A 13,903-nucleotide genomic window follows, 5' to 3' on the forward strand; every position below is an offset into this window, starting at 1 on the left:
TTTAAAAAAAATTTTTTTGTGATGCTGGTATTCTTGACAGTGGAAGTAATTGCACATTGTTTGCACACAGCTTTCCGATATACACAGGTAAACTATATGCAGGCCTATCTGACACACGCATTTGAGCTGTTTGACGTCACTGCTAAGCATGCACTAGCAGTGAATGTGTGTGCATAAAGCCTATCTGCCTACACTAGGGGAGCCTTGTATACAAGAATAGTTAAAAAAAAACTGTCTGAGAAGTATTTTGGCTGATGAAAAAGTATTGCAAAAAATAGCTTCTTGTAAAATTTGAAATGCATCACTATGAATTTCAAAAGTGACTTTTACTTTAATTTAAAAAAACCTTTAGGATTGGAGGTGCACAATTGTATCGGCACGTTATAGAATAGCTTCTGATATATTAGAATAGTTAATAATTTTTCCCCATGTGTCGTCATCTGACTTATCTCAGAAAAGCAGAAATCGACTTACCAGGAATCAAAAATCTGACCCATGGGTAGGCTGCTCAAAATGCTGGCGTAAAGGATAACTAATGAAAGAGGAAAAACATTCTAGTTAACTAGTGCTCTATTGCATGTAGAACCTAACATAAGGCTAAACAAACGTTTAAATGTAAAGTAAGGAAACCCAGAAAGTGATAGGCAGTCTATAATATATTAACAACAAAAAGGTATCAAAATAAAGTGCAAGGTGCTAAATAGAAACTCTCAAGTTCCTTGGTATATCACTCATTTACTCGCTCCAGCGTGGACAATGGAGATCTCACTCACCCAATCCTATGGAGAAGGCGGGTATCGCCATTCACGGCTGCAAATTCAATCCGGACGCCTCTAAGGGGGCACGGCCCAATCTCGGCCAATGGAACACACTCTGGAACGAGGCAGAGATCCCTTGCTCCGCCTCAACTTATTCCAGATACTTGTTCCTCCGATAGAATGCAGTATCCCTCCGCCAGTGACGTAGCAAAAAACAGTTCCTGCTTGCAATAGGGAACTGCCAAATGTAGAACAGCACACAATGCAATCCTTTTTGAAGAGTATAAGCTCGTAATGCACAGCAGGAAACAGCCAAACTCCGGACAATAATAACTTGAAAAGAGGAAATGTGGGCTGTTTCCTTAAAATTAATTCCTTTATTTATTCAGATTAAAATCGGCAAACACAGCAAGGATAGGGTATGGTGTAGAAGGCGCAGCACAGTCTGGCTTACGCGTTTCGGATGAAATCCGTAGTCATAGCCTACTGTGCTGTGCTCCACACCTGTTTAAAACTAGTTAAAACAAATGTGATTGGCGCACACATGAAAAACAACGCCTTCAAGTTTAACCAATACTAACAGTATGTAAAGTTAACCCACTAATGTAAGAACCGCACATTGCAATACATTGTCTGAGCCCATACAAACGTAATATACATACTGTGATAATTATGTGAATAACCAACATAGTGTTATGCATTACAGACAAAATGTCAAATATTAAGGGTTAGTGATCAATTATATATTACTAGAAATTCTATTGCCCAAATAGTGCGCATAGGAGACTCAATTAATATATCCTCATTCTCTAAGAGTTGAATCATTGCTCTTATCCTCTCTAATGCACTGATGGGCAACAGAATTCAAACAGTACCCTCAGTATAAAATACCACAATAGTTGATATCATATGTCAAAAATAGATAAATCTATTAACAAATCCTATAAGAATGAAAACATGCAATAAGCAAATAATTTTAATTTTAAATTTAAATTTAAAATGAATAGTAACCTGTCAAATACTATATGTTATAAAGATGTCTTGGCAAATCGTCATCATAATAACATATGATAAAGACAACAAGCAAACAAATAGGACATCCCCATATAGTAATTTAATGTGATTTGATACAGGTTAAGCACACATGACCAACCGATGAGTCTTACATTATAATAAACTAGGAGATCATTGGTAGGTGTATTACGAAATACCATAATACTATTCCCACAGGTTCATTACGTCATATCTTGAATTTAGACCATCAGGCACCCGAGTGCCTAAGGTAAAAATCCAAAAAGCTTCGCGTCTGGCTAGCAATTGGTCCAAATTTCCCCCCCTCACAGGTCTAGAAACTTTCTCAATAGCACACCATGTAAATCCTTTGAGGTTATTATCATGGTAGACTCCAAAGTGTTGTACTATTGGAGTCGTGGATCTCTTAGTAGAGAAAGAGGAAAGATGTTCCCTAATTCTAGAGTTCAGGTCTCTGGAGGTGAGTCCCACATATTGAATCTGGCACAATGTGCATTCAATCATATAGACTACCGATTCCGTTTTACAATTCATACAGGAATTGATTTTGTAGCTTTTCCTCGTTTTTGCACTCACAAATTCCTTTGTCACCTTGGCATAATCACAGGGCTTGCACTTCCTGTGACCGCATCTATACATCCCAGTATGTACCAACCATGATCCCCTCTCATCTTTGTCAGTTTTTAACAGGGTTGGCGAGAGAATAGAGCCCAATGTGGGGCTCTTCCTGTAGGCACATCTGAGCCCTTGTCGGACTGTATCAACCAATTTATCCTCTGCCTTCAATATTGGAAAATGTTTCCTAATAATCTCACATACCTGAGGATATTGGGTACTGTGTGTTGTAACAAAAGTAATTCCCTGTTTGGTTGTACTGTGCTTATCTTTAGTTTTCAGTAAGCTCTCTCTAGGTGTTACCTGTACAGATTCTCTTGCCCTTTTGATCACTTTTTTGGGATACTTTCTCTCTTTTAATCTCATCTCCAATCTTTCTGCCTCCTTGCAAAAGTCCTCATTGGAGGTACAGTTCCTTTTAATCCTGGTATATTCTCCTTTGGCAATGGCAAAGGGAACATGTCTGGGATGACAGCTTGTTCCTAAGAGTAAGGAATTCCCTGAAATGGATTTTCTGAAAATCCTGGAAAGTATTCTGCCATCTGAACTGCCCTCCAATGTAATATCCAGATAGTTAATAGAACTCTGACTCGCTTCAAAAGTGAAGCTTAGTCCAATATCATTATGATTAAGATAGTCAATGAATCCCTGAATGTCAGACTGATTACCCGACCAGATGAAAAGAAGATCATCTATGTATCTCCTATAAAAGGAGATACATTTCTTGTAAGGGTTTCTATCTCCAAAGATGTGGTAGAACTCCCACCAGCCCAAAAAAAGATTGGCAAAGGAGGGAGCAAATTTGGCCCCCATGGCGGTACCACATCTCTGGAGATAGAAAACATCCTCAAATTTGAAAAAATTGTGTGACAAAAGAAAAAGGGTGACCTTCAAAATGTACTTAATGAAGTCATCAGAGTAATCTGTATTGTATTCCAGAAAAAAGGCAATGGCCTCTATCCCTTTAGAGTGTGGAATACTGGAATAGAGCGACACTGCGTCCACTGTGAGCCAGATAGATTGTGGTGTCCATCTTACATTATCCATAACATTAAGGATATGTTTGGTATCCCTAATGTAAGAATGGAGAGTGACAACGAGGGGTTGAAGGATTGAGTCCAACCACTCTGACAGATTACCTAGAAGGGATTCCACACCACTCACTATAGGCCGTCCCTGGACACTTTCCAGGGATTTATGTGTCTTAGGTAAATGGTGGAACAACGGTATTTTCGGACAATCAACTAACAAATAGTCCATTGTTGCCTGATCTACAAAACCTTGTTCCAATCCATCATCCAAAAGATGTACTAATTTGGAACGAAAGTGAGTGGTGGGATCTCTTTGTAAAACTAAGTAATTATTCTCATTACATAGTTGTCTGTGGCCTTCATCTATGTATTGTTGTCGGTCCATGACCACAACCATTCCACCTTTATCAGAATTTTTGATCACCAGACTAAGGTCCTCTTTAAGAGAGGCCAAAGCACTCTTCTCAGCAAGAGACAAATTAAATTTACTTGGGGGCTGATTGGCCTTTAGTTGTAAAAGATCTCTTTCGACCCTGTTGTAAAATGTTTCAATGACTGATCCCCTGTTCTGAATAGGGTAGAATTTAGATTTCTCCTTAAATTTGGGACCCATGTTGCGACTACCCGAGTTCCCCATTGATTCTATTTGCAGCTGTTGCAGTGTGACTGTGTCACATTTATATTCAAAATCAACTGGGTCCCCGGTATCAGTATCAACATGGGTAACTGGCACATCGGTATGATCAAGTGTACTCAATCCGTGAAAATATTTCTTCAAAGTTAAATTACGTGTTAATTTGTTAACATCCATAATAGTTCTAAATACATCAAAATCTATAGTGGGTGCAAAGTTTAAACCTTTATTCAAAACACTATATTGTGCAATACTAAGCTGTTTAGATGATAAATTAATGACATTGCCTACAATCTTGGAATCGATTATTTGTATTTGGTCTGTGGACGAGGTTCCCTCAATTGATACTTGTCTTGATTCTTCGTATATTGCACTTTGGGCTGTGTATTCTGTTTGTTCTGTTTCCCTCCCCCCGCTGATGCATCTAGGTCTTGGGGAAAAACCTGATTGATGGCTAGAGTGTCTGGTCTGTTTTGAAAATACATATTAGGTGCTAATTCTGTGTAGTTACCCTGTTTGGGTTTAACTGCTACTGTGTTGTGTTGTACATAGCCTTGATTAGTGCTCATTATACCTGTGTAAGCTGTTTGGGGAATATGTACAATATTAGCAATATTAGGAGGGGCAGTATCTTCGAAATCTGGCCGTGTTTGTTCACTAATGATCTCACCCTCACTCGATCCCTCTGAATCACTACCAGAGAAGGTCACATTCTTTTTATTATTATTGCCACGATTTCTACTACGATTTCTATTGCCCCTCCTCCTACGGCCAAACCTAGGTTGATTTGCCCTAAAATTCCCCCTGGCACTTCTATTCCATATGTACACAGAATTGTTAGAATAGTCATATTTGTCCCTAATGTATTTGGTATGTTTTGTCTCCATGATCCCAGACCTCCCCTTGGCAACCAACTCTTTCAAAGTTTTATCAAATCTGGCAAAATCATTATGACTGCTCCTCCTATTCAATTCTATCTGTAATTCATTAATATCTGCTCTAATGTTATCCAACAACTTATTTTTATACTGTATAAGCAATTTCATAAGTCTCATAGAGCATTCAGATAGTACATTGTTCCAAGCATCTATAAAGTCTTTATCTTGTGCATCCACGTCAAAGGTCGGAAACTTGTATAGCCTTAATCCCCTCGGTATCATACTCAGACTCAAATATTTTTCTAATGTCCAGATATCCCACTGGGTTTTAGATTCTTTAAGTAACAATGTCTCCATTTGTTCAAACAAAGTGCTCAGTGCTAATACTCCTTTATCCTCAGAGAAAATCAATTCACAATCTGTAGGCAAAGTCGTACGTGCAGTTACAGGCATCAGTGAGTAAAAGGCCTGCTGTGTTTCCTCCATAACTGTGCTAACAAGTCTTATTAAAAGGCTGGACCAATATCACAAAACTGGGTGTAGGTATGTCCGGTAATACCCAAAAGAGATAAATGTAAAGTAAGGAAACCCAGAAAGTGATAGGCAGTCTATAATATATTAACAACAAAAAGGTATCAAAATAAAGTGCAAGGTGCTAAATAGAAACTCTCAAGTTCCTTGGTATATCACTCATTTACTCGCTCCAGCGTGGACAATGGAGATCTCACTCACCCAATCCTATGGAGAAGGCGGGTATCGCCATTCACGGCTGCAAATTCAATCCGGACGCCTCTAAGGGGGCACGGCCCAATCTCGGCCAATGGAACACACTCTGGAACGAGGCAGAGATCCCTTGCTCCGCCTCAACTTATTCCAGATACTTGTTCCTCCGATAGAATGCAGTATCCCTCCGCCAGTGACGTAGCAAAAAACAGTTCCTGCTTGCAATAGGGAACTGCCAAATGTAGAACAGCACACAATGCAATCCTTTTTGAAGAGTATAAGCTCGTAATGCACAGCAGGAAACAGCCAAACTCCGGACAATAATAACTTGAAAAGAGGAAATGTGGGCTGTTTCCTTAAAATTAATTCCTTTATTTATTCAGATTAAAATCGGCAAACACAGCAAGGATAGGGTATGGTGTAGAAGGCGCAGCACAGTCTGGCTTACGCGTTTCGGATGAAATCCGTAGTCATAGCCTACTGTGCTGTGCTCCACACCTGTTTAAAACTAGTTAAAACAAATGTGATTGGCGCACACATGAAAAACAACGCCTTCAAGTTTAACCAATACTAACAGTATGTAAAGTTAACCCACTAATGTAAGAACCGCACATTGCAATACATTGTCTGAGCCCATACAAACGTAATATACATACTGTGATAATTATGTGAATAACCAACATAGTGTTATGCATTACAGACAAAATGTCAAATATTAAGGGTTAGTGATCAATTATATATTACTAGAAATTCTATTGCCCAAATAGTGCGCATAGGAGACTCCTATCACAGTATGTATATTACGTTTGTATGGGCTCAGACAATGTATTGCAATGTGCGGTTCTTACATTAGTGGGTTAACTTTACATACTGTTAGTATTGGTTAAACTTGAAGGCGTTGTTTTTCATGTGTGCGCCAATCACATTTGTTTTAACTAGTTTTAAACAGGTGTGGAGCACAGCACAGTAGGCTATGACTACGGATTTCATCCGAAACGCGTAAGCCAGACTGTGCTGCGCCTTCTACACCATACCCTATCCTTGCTGTGTTTGCCGATTTTAATCTGAATAAATAAAGGAATTAATTTTAAGGAAACAGCCCACATTTCCTCTTTTCAAGTTATTATTGTCCGGAGTTTGGCTGTTTCCTGCTGTGCATTACGAGCTTATACTCTTCAAAAAGGATTGCATTGTGTGCTGTTCTACATTTGGCAGTTCCCTATTGCAAGCAGGAACTGTTTTTTGCTACGTCACTGGCGGAGGGATACTGCATTCTATCGGAGGAACAAGTATCTGGAATAAGTTGAGGCGGAGCAAGGGATCTCTGCCTCGTTCCAGAGTGTGTTCCATTGGCCGAGATTGGGCCGTGCCCCCTTAGAGGCGTCCGGATTGAATTTGCAGCCGTGAATGGCGATACCCGCCTTCTCCATAGGATTGGGTGAGTGAGATCTCCATTGTCCACGCTGGAGCGAGTAAATGAGTGATATACCAAGGAACTTGAGAGTTTCTATTTAGCACCTTGCACTTTATTTTGATACCTTTTTGTTGTTAATATATTATAGACTGCCTATCACTTTCTGGGTTTCCTTACTTTACATTTATCTCTTTTGGGTATTACCGGACATACCTACACCCAGTTTTGTGATATTGGTCCAGCCTTTTAATAAGACTTGTTAGCACAGTTATGGAGGAAACACAGCAGGCCTTTTACTCACTGATGCCTGTAACTGCACGTACGACTTTGCCTACAGATTGTGAATTGATTTTCTCTGAGGATAAAGGAGTATTAGCACTGAGCACTTTGTTTGAACAAATGGAGACATTGTTACTTAAAGAATCTAAAACCCAGTGGGATATCTGGACATTAGAAAAATATTTGAGTCTGAGTATGATACCGAGGGGATTAAGGCTATACAAGTTTCCGACCTTTGACGTGGATGCACAAGATAAAGACTTTATAGATGCTTGGAACAATGTACTATCTGAATGCTCTATGAGACTTATGAAATTGCTTATACAGTATAAAAATAAGTTGTTGGATAACATTAGAGCAGATATTAATGAATTACAGATAGAATTGAATAGGAGGAGCAGTCATAATGATTTTGCCAGATTTGATAAAACTTTGAAAGAGTTGGTTGCCAAGGGGAGGTCTGGGATCATGGAGACAAAACATACCAAATACATTAGGGACAAATATGACTATTCTAACAATTCTGTGTACATATGGAATAGAAGTGCCAGGGGGAATTTTAGGGCAAATCAACCTAGGTTTGGCCGTAGGAGGAGGGGCAATAGAAATCGTAGTAGAAATCGTGGCAATAATAATAAAAAGAATGTGACCTTCTCTGGTAGTGATTCAGAGGGATCGAGTGAGGGTGAGATCATTAGTGAACAAACACGGCCAGATTTCGAAGATACTGCCCCTCCTAATATTGCTAATATTGTACATATTCCCCAAACAGCTTACACAGGTATAATGAGCACTAATCAAGGCTATGTACAACACAACACAGTAGCAGTTAAACCCAAACAGGGTAACTACACAGAATTAGCACCTAATATGTATTTTCAAAACAGACCAGACACTCTAGCCATCAATCAGGTTTTTCCCCAAGACCTAGATGCATCAGCGGGGGGAGGGAAACAGAACAAACAGAATACACAGCCCAAAGTGCAATATACGAAGAATCAAGACAAGTATCAATTGAGGGAACCTCGTCCACAGACCAAATACAAATAATCGATTCCAAGATTGTAGGCAATGTCATTAATTTATCATCTAAACAGCTTAGTATTGCACAATATAGTGTTTTGAATAAAGGTTTAAACTTTGCACCCACTATAGATTTTGATGTATTTAGAACTATTATGGATGTTAACAAATTAACACGTAATTTAACTTTGAAGAAATATTTTCACGGATTGAGTACACTTGATCATACCGATGTGCCAGTTACCCATGTTGATACTGATACCGGGGACCCAGTTGATTTTGAATATAAATGTGACACAGTCACACTGCAACAGCTGCAAATAGAATCAATGGGGAACTCGGGTAGTCGCAACATGGGTCCCAAATTTAAGGAGAAATCTAAATTCTACCCTATTCAGAACAGGGGATCAGTCATTGAAACATTTTACAACAGGGTCGAAAGAGATCTTTTACAACTAAAGGCCAATCAGCCCCCAAGTAAATTTAATTTGTCTCTTGCTGAGAAGAGTGCTTTGGCCTCTCTTAAAGAGGACCTTAGTCTGGTGATCAAAAATTCTGATAAAGGTGGAATGGTTGTGGTCATGGACCGACAACAATACATAGATGAAGGCCACAGACAACTATGTAATGAGAATAATTACTTAGTTTTACAAAGAGATCCCACCACTCACTTTCGTTCCAAATTAGTACATCTTTTGGATGATGGATTGGAACAAGGTTTTGTAGATCAGGCAACAATGGACTATTTGTTAGTTGATTGTCCGAAAATACCGTTGTTCCACCATTTACCTAAGACACATAAATCCCTGGAAAGTGTCCAGGGACGGCCTATAGTGAGTGGTGTGGAATCCCTTCTAGGTAATCTGTCAGAGTGGTTGGACTCAATCCTTCAACCCCTCGTTGTCACTCTCCATTCTTACATTAGGGATACCAAACATATCCTTAATGTTATGGATAATGTAAGATGGACACCACAATCTATCTGGCTCACAGTGGACGCAGTGTCGCTCTATTCCAGTATTCCACACTCTAAAGGGATAGAGGCCATTGCCTTTTTTCTGGAATACAATACAGATTACTCTGATGACTTCATTAAGTACATTTTGAAGGTCACCCTTTTTCTTTTGTCACACAATTTTTTCAAATTTGAGGATGTTTTCTATCTCCAGAGATGTGGTACCGCCATGGGGGCCAAATTTGCTCCCTCCTTTGCCAATCTTTTTTTGGGCTGGTGGGAGTTCTACCACATCTTTGGAGATAGAAACCCTTACAAGAAATGTATCTCCTTTTATAGGAGATACATAGATGATCTTCTTTTCATCTGGTCGGGTAATCAGTCTGACATTCAGGGATTCATTGACTATCTTAATCATAATGATATTGGACTAAGCTTCACTTTTGAAGCGAGTCAGAGTTCTATTAACTATCTGGATATTACATTGGAGGGCAGTTCAGATGGCAGAATACTTTCCAGGATTTTCAGAAAATCCATTTCAGGGAATTCCTTACTCTTAGGAACAAGCTGTCATCCCAGACATGTTCCCTTTGCCATTGCCAAAGGAGAATATACCAGGATTAAAAGGAACTGTACCTCCAATGAGGACTTTTGCAAGGAGGCAGAAAGATTGGAGATGAGATTAAAAGAGAGAAAGTATCCCAAAAAAGTGATCAAAAGGGCAAGAGAATCTGTACAGGTAACACCTAGAGAGAGCTTACTGAAAACTAAAGATAAGCACAGTACAACCAAACAGGGAATTACTTTTGTTACAACACACAGTACCCAATATCCTCAGGTATGTGAGATTATTAGGAAACATTTTCCAATATTGAAGGCAGAGGATAAATTGGTTGATACAGTCCGACAAGGGCTCAGATGTGCCTACAGGAAGAGCCCCACATTGGGCTCTATTCTCTCGCCAACCCTGTTAAAAACTGACAAAGATGAGAGGGGATCATGGTTGGTACATACTGGGATGTATAGATGCGGTCACAGGAAGTGCAAGCCCTGTGATTATGCCAAGGTGACAAAGGAATTTGTGAGTGCAAAAACGAGGAAAAGCTACAAAATCAATTCCTGTATGAATTGTAAAACGGAATCGGTAGTCTATATGATTGAATGCACATTGTGCCAGATTCAATATGTGGGACTCACCTCCAGAGACCTGAACTCTAGAATTAGGGAACATCTTTCCTCTTTCTCTACTAAGAGATCCACGACTCCAATAGTACAACACTTTGGAGTCTACCATGATAATAACCTCAAAGGATTTACATGGTGTGCTATTGAGAAAGTTTCTAGACCTGTGAGGGGGGGAAATTTGGACCAATTGCTAGCCAGACGCGAAGCTTTTTGGATTTTTACCTTAGGCACTCGGGTGCCTGATGGTCTAAATTCAAGATATGACGTAATGAACCTGTGGGAATAGTATTATGGTATTTCGTAATACACCTACCAATGATCTCCTAGTTTATTATAATGTAAGACTCATCGGTTGGTCATGTGTGCTTAACCTGTATCAAATCACATTAAATTACTATATGGGGATGTCCTATTTGTTTGCTTGTTGTCTTTATCATATGTTATTATGATGACGATTTGCCAAGACATCTTTATAACATATAGTATTTGACAGGTTACTATTCATTTTAAATTTAAATTTAAAATTAAAATTATTTGCTTATTGCATGTTTTCATTCTTATAGGATTTGTTAATAGATTTATCTATTTTTGACATATGATATCAACTATTGTGGTATTTTATACTGAGGGTACTGTTTGAATTCTGTTGCCCATCAGTGCATTAGAGAGGATAAGAGCAATGATTCAACTCTTAGAGAATGAGGATATATTAATAGAGTCTCCTATGCGCACTATTTGGGCAATAGAATTTCTAGTAATATATAATTGATCACTAACCCTTAATATTTGACATTTTGTCTGTAATGCATAACACTATGTTGGTTATTCACATAATTATCACAGTATGTATATTACGTTTGTATGGGCTCAGACAATGTATTGCAATGTGCGGTTCTTACATTAGTGGGTTAACTTTACATACTGTTAGTATTGGTTAAACTTGAAGGCGTTGTTTTTCATGTGTGCGCCAATCACATTTGTTTTAACTAGTTTTAAACAGGTGTGGAGCACAGCACAGTAGGCTATGACTACGGATTTCATCCGAAACGCGTAAGCCAGACTGTGCTGCGCCTTCTACACCATACCCTATCCTTGCTGTGTTTGCCGATTTTAATCTGAATAAATAAAGGAATTAATTTTAAGGAAACAGCCCACATTTCCTCTTTTCAAGTTAAACAAACGTTTATACTGAAACTGGATAACCAAATCCTTGTCCTGCACATGCCTGGTAATGAGGGAGACGGTGTGTCTGGTCCCATAGAGCAGTTCCCAAGTAGCCCCAACAGGCCAGGTTTTCATTTTAGCTGAACCAGTGCATAGGTGAAATAATCAGCTGATGGGTGAGAGCAGGTTAGTTACCATGGTTACTGATCAGCTGATTATTTCACCTGTGCTTTAGTCCCGCTATAATGAAAACCTGCCCTGTTGGGGGTACTTGAACACCACGGTTGAGAAACAATGTTATAGAGCATGATTATACTGTATCTTTTTTTTATCTCCACAGGATACATTAATAAACCATTAAAGGGGCATGCAAACCAAAATTAAAGGACCATTAGAATTGTATAATCAACAGATGCACAATAAAAACAATAATGAATTTCAAAGAAGAAGTAGATTTTTTACTGACAAATTTCAAAATGAGTTTTATTTTCCTTCCTAGTTCATCATATGACAGTCATCAATTGCATAGATGTATAGCCGGCGAATCTTGCACATGCTCAGTAGGAGCTGGTGCCTCAGCAAGTGTGCATATAAAAAGATTGTGCACATTCGGATAATGGAAGTGAATTGGAAAGTTGTTTACAATCGTGTGCGCTATCTGAATAATGAAGGTTTAGTTTACACTTTAGAGGTCCTTTAAACCTTTATGGATCAGACAGAGCATGCAATGCTATGGGACTTTTCAATTTCATTGTATTAGCAAAATCACTTAATTCTCTTGGTATCCTTTGCTCAAAAGCATACCTAGGGAGGGTCAGGAGCAGCAACGCTCTACTGGGAGCTAGCTGCCGATTGGTAGCTGCACACTTATGCCTTTTGTCATTGGCTCACCAGATGTGTTTAGCTAGCTCCCAGTAGTGCTCTGGAACTGAGTTTAACAATGTGTTAATCCCTTTACAGGGGTTAAACACATATTTATACACAAGCAATAGTACAATAACAAAATGCTTTAATACATCACATTGATTTCATTTTGCACTTTTATATTACTTTAAAGGGACATGAAACCCACATTTTTTCTTTCATGATTTAGGCAGAATATAATTTTAAACAACTTTCCAATTTACTTCTATTATTTAATTTACTTTCTTCTCTTGTTATCCTTTGCTGAAATGTTTATCTAGGCAAGCTCAGGAGCAGCAGAGAACCTAGATTCTAGCTGCTGATTGGTGGCTGCATATATATATATCGATTGTGATTGGCTCACACATGTGTTCAGTTAGAAACCATTAGTGCATTGCTGCTCCTTCAACAAATTATACCAAGAGAATGAAACAAATTAGATAATAGTAAATTAGAAAGTTGTTTAAAATTATATTCTCTATCTTAATCATGAAAGATAAAATGTGGGTTTCATGTCCCTTTAACTATGCAGAGAAATTCAGAAAATGACTTTCTTAGGGTATGTGACAAGTAGAAAATATATAATTCAGCATCTAATCTATTTGCCAGCTTGTCACTGATATGCTTGTGTTTAAAGCTACAGGAATCTGCTTAAAAACTCATTTTTAAACCCCATTGGAATTTAAAGCACAGTGATATGAGACAGAAAGATGATATGAAATACAAAGGATAATGCTAAACCGAGTCTGTTTTAGCGTGCACAAATTCCAACACAATAATTCTTATCATTAAGAAAGTTATTTATAGACAAAAGAAGTACGTATGTGCATATTTTCATTTTCACCATTTGTTTAGTGAAACTGCAGCATTCTGCTGTTTTGGTGTCGGATATATTATAGAAAAAGTACAAGACACAAATATCAAAGTGGTTTTTTTTTTCAAAATAAATCCAGAACAAAAATAGTCAAATGCTGCAGACCTCAGCCATTTTTGTCATTTGTTTCATTAAGCGGAAGCTGAAAACTAAAATATGCACAAACCTAAAAAGAAGCACCATGAGTCTATATAGAAGGTATTTTTTTGTTGGTTTGTATGTAGCGCTAAGGAGCTCACACCAGCTGGGTAGCGCTGTCATTGCATTAGTGACCCAGTGACGTGCGGTGAGGTCAGAGGCTGGTGAGGCAGTGGCTTTGATACGCCTGAGAAACATACACACATACATATTATTTATATATATATATATATATGCACACACTAACTTACTCTCACTCTCTCTCACACACACACACTCTCTCTCTCACACACACAC

General features: G+C 38.5%; 1 protein-coding gene across 3 annotated transcripts in view; it reads right to left on the reverse strand.

The window, feature by feature from the left end:
• LOC128641256 (beta-1,3-galactosyltransferase 2) overlaps nucleotides 1–13,903 on the reverse strand; it is a 104,191-nt gene that overhangs the window by 9,598 nt on the left and 80,690 nt on the right. The window contains exon 2 of one of the 3 annotated variants that reach the window (XM_053693845.1): nucleotides 475–532. The exons of the other annotated variants lie outside the window; for them this stretch is intronic. The gene's annotated coding sequence lies outside the window, so the exon portion shown is untranslated. The remainder of the gene's footprint in view (nucleotides 1–474; nucleotides 533–13,903) is intronic. 3 annotated transcript variants of the gene reach the window in all.

Source organism: Bombina bombina, chromosome 10 (genome assembly GCF_027579735.1).
Source record: "Bombina bombina isolate aBomBom1 chromosome 10, aBomBom1.pri, whole genome shotgun sequence".
In the NCBI taxonomy this organism is placed as follows: domain Eukaryota; kingdom Metazoa; phylum Chordata; class Amphibia; order Anura; family Bombinatoridae; genus Bombina; species Bombina bombina.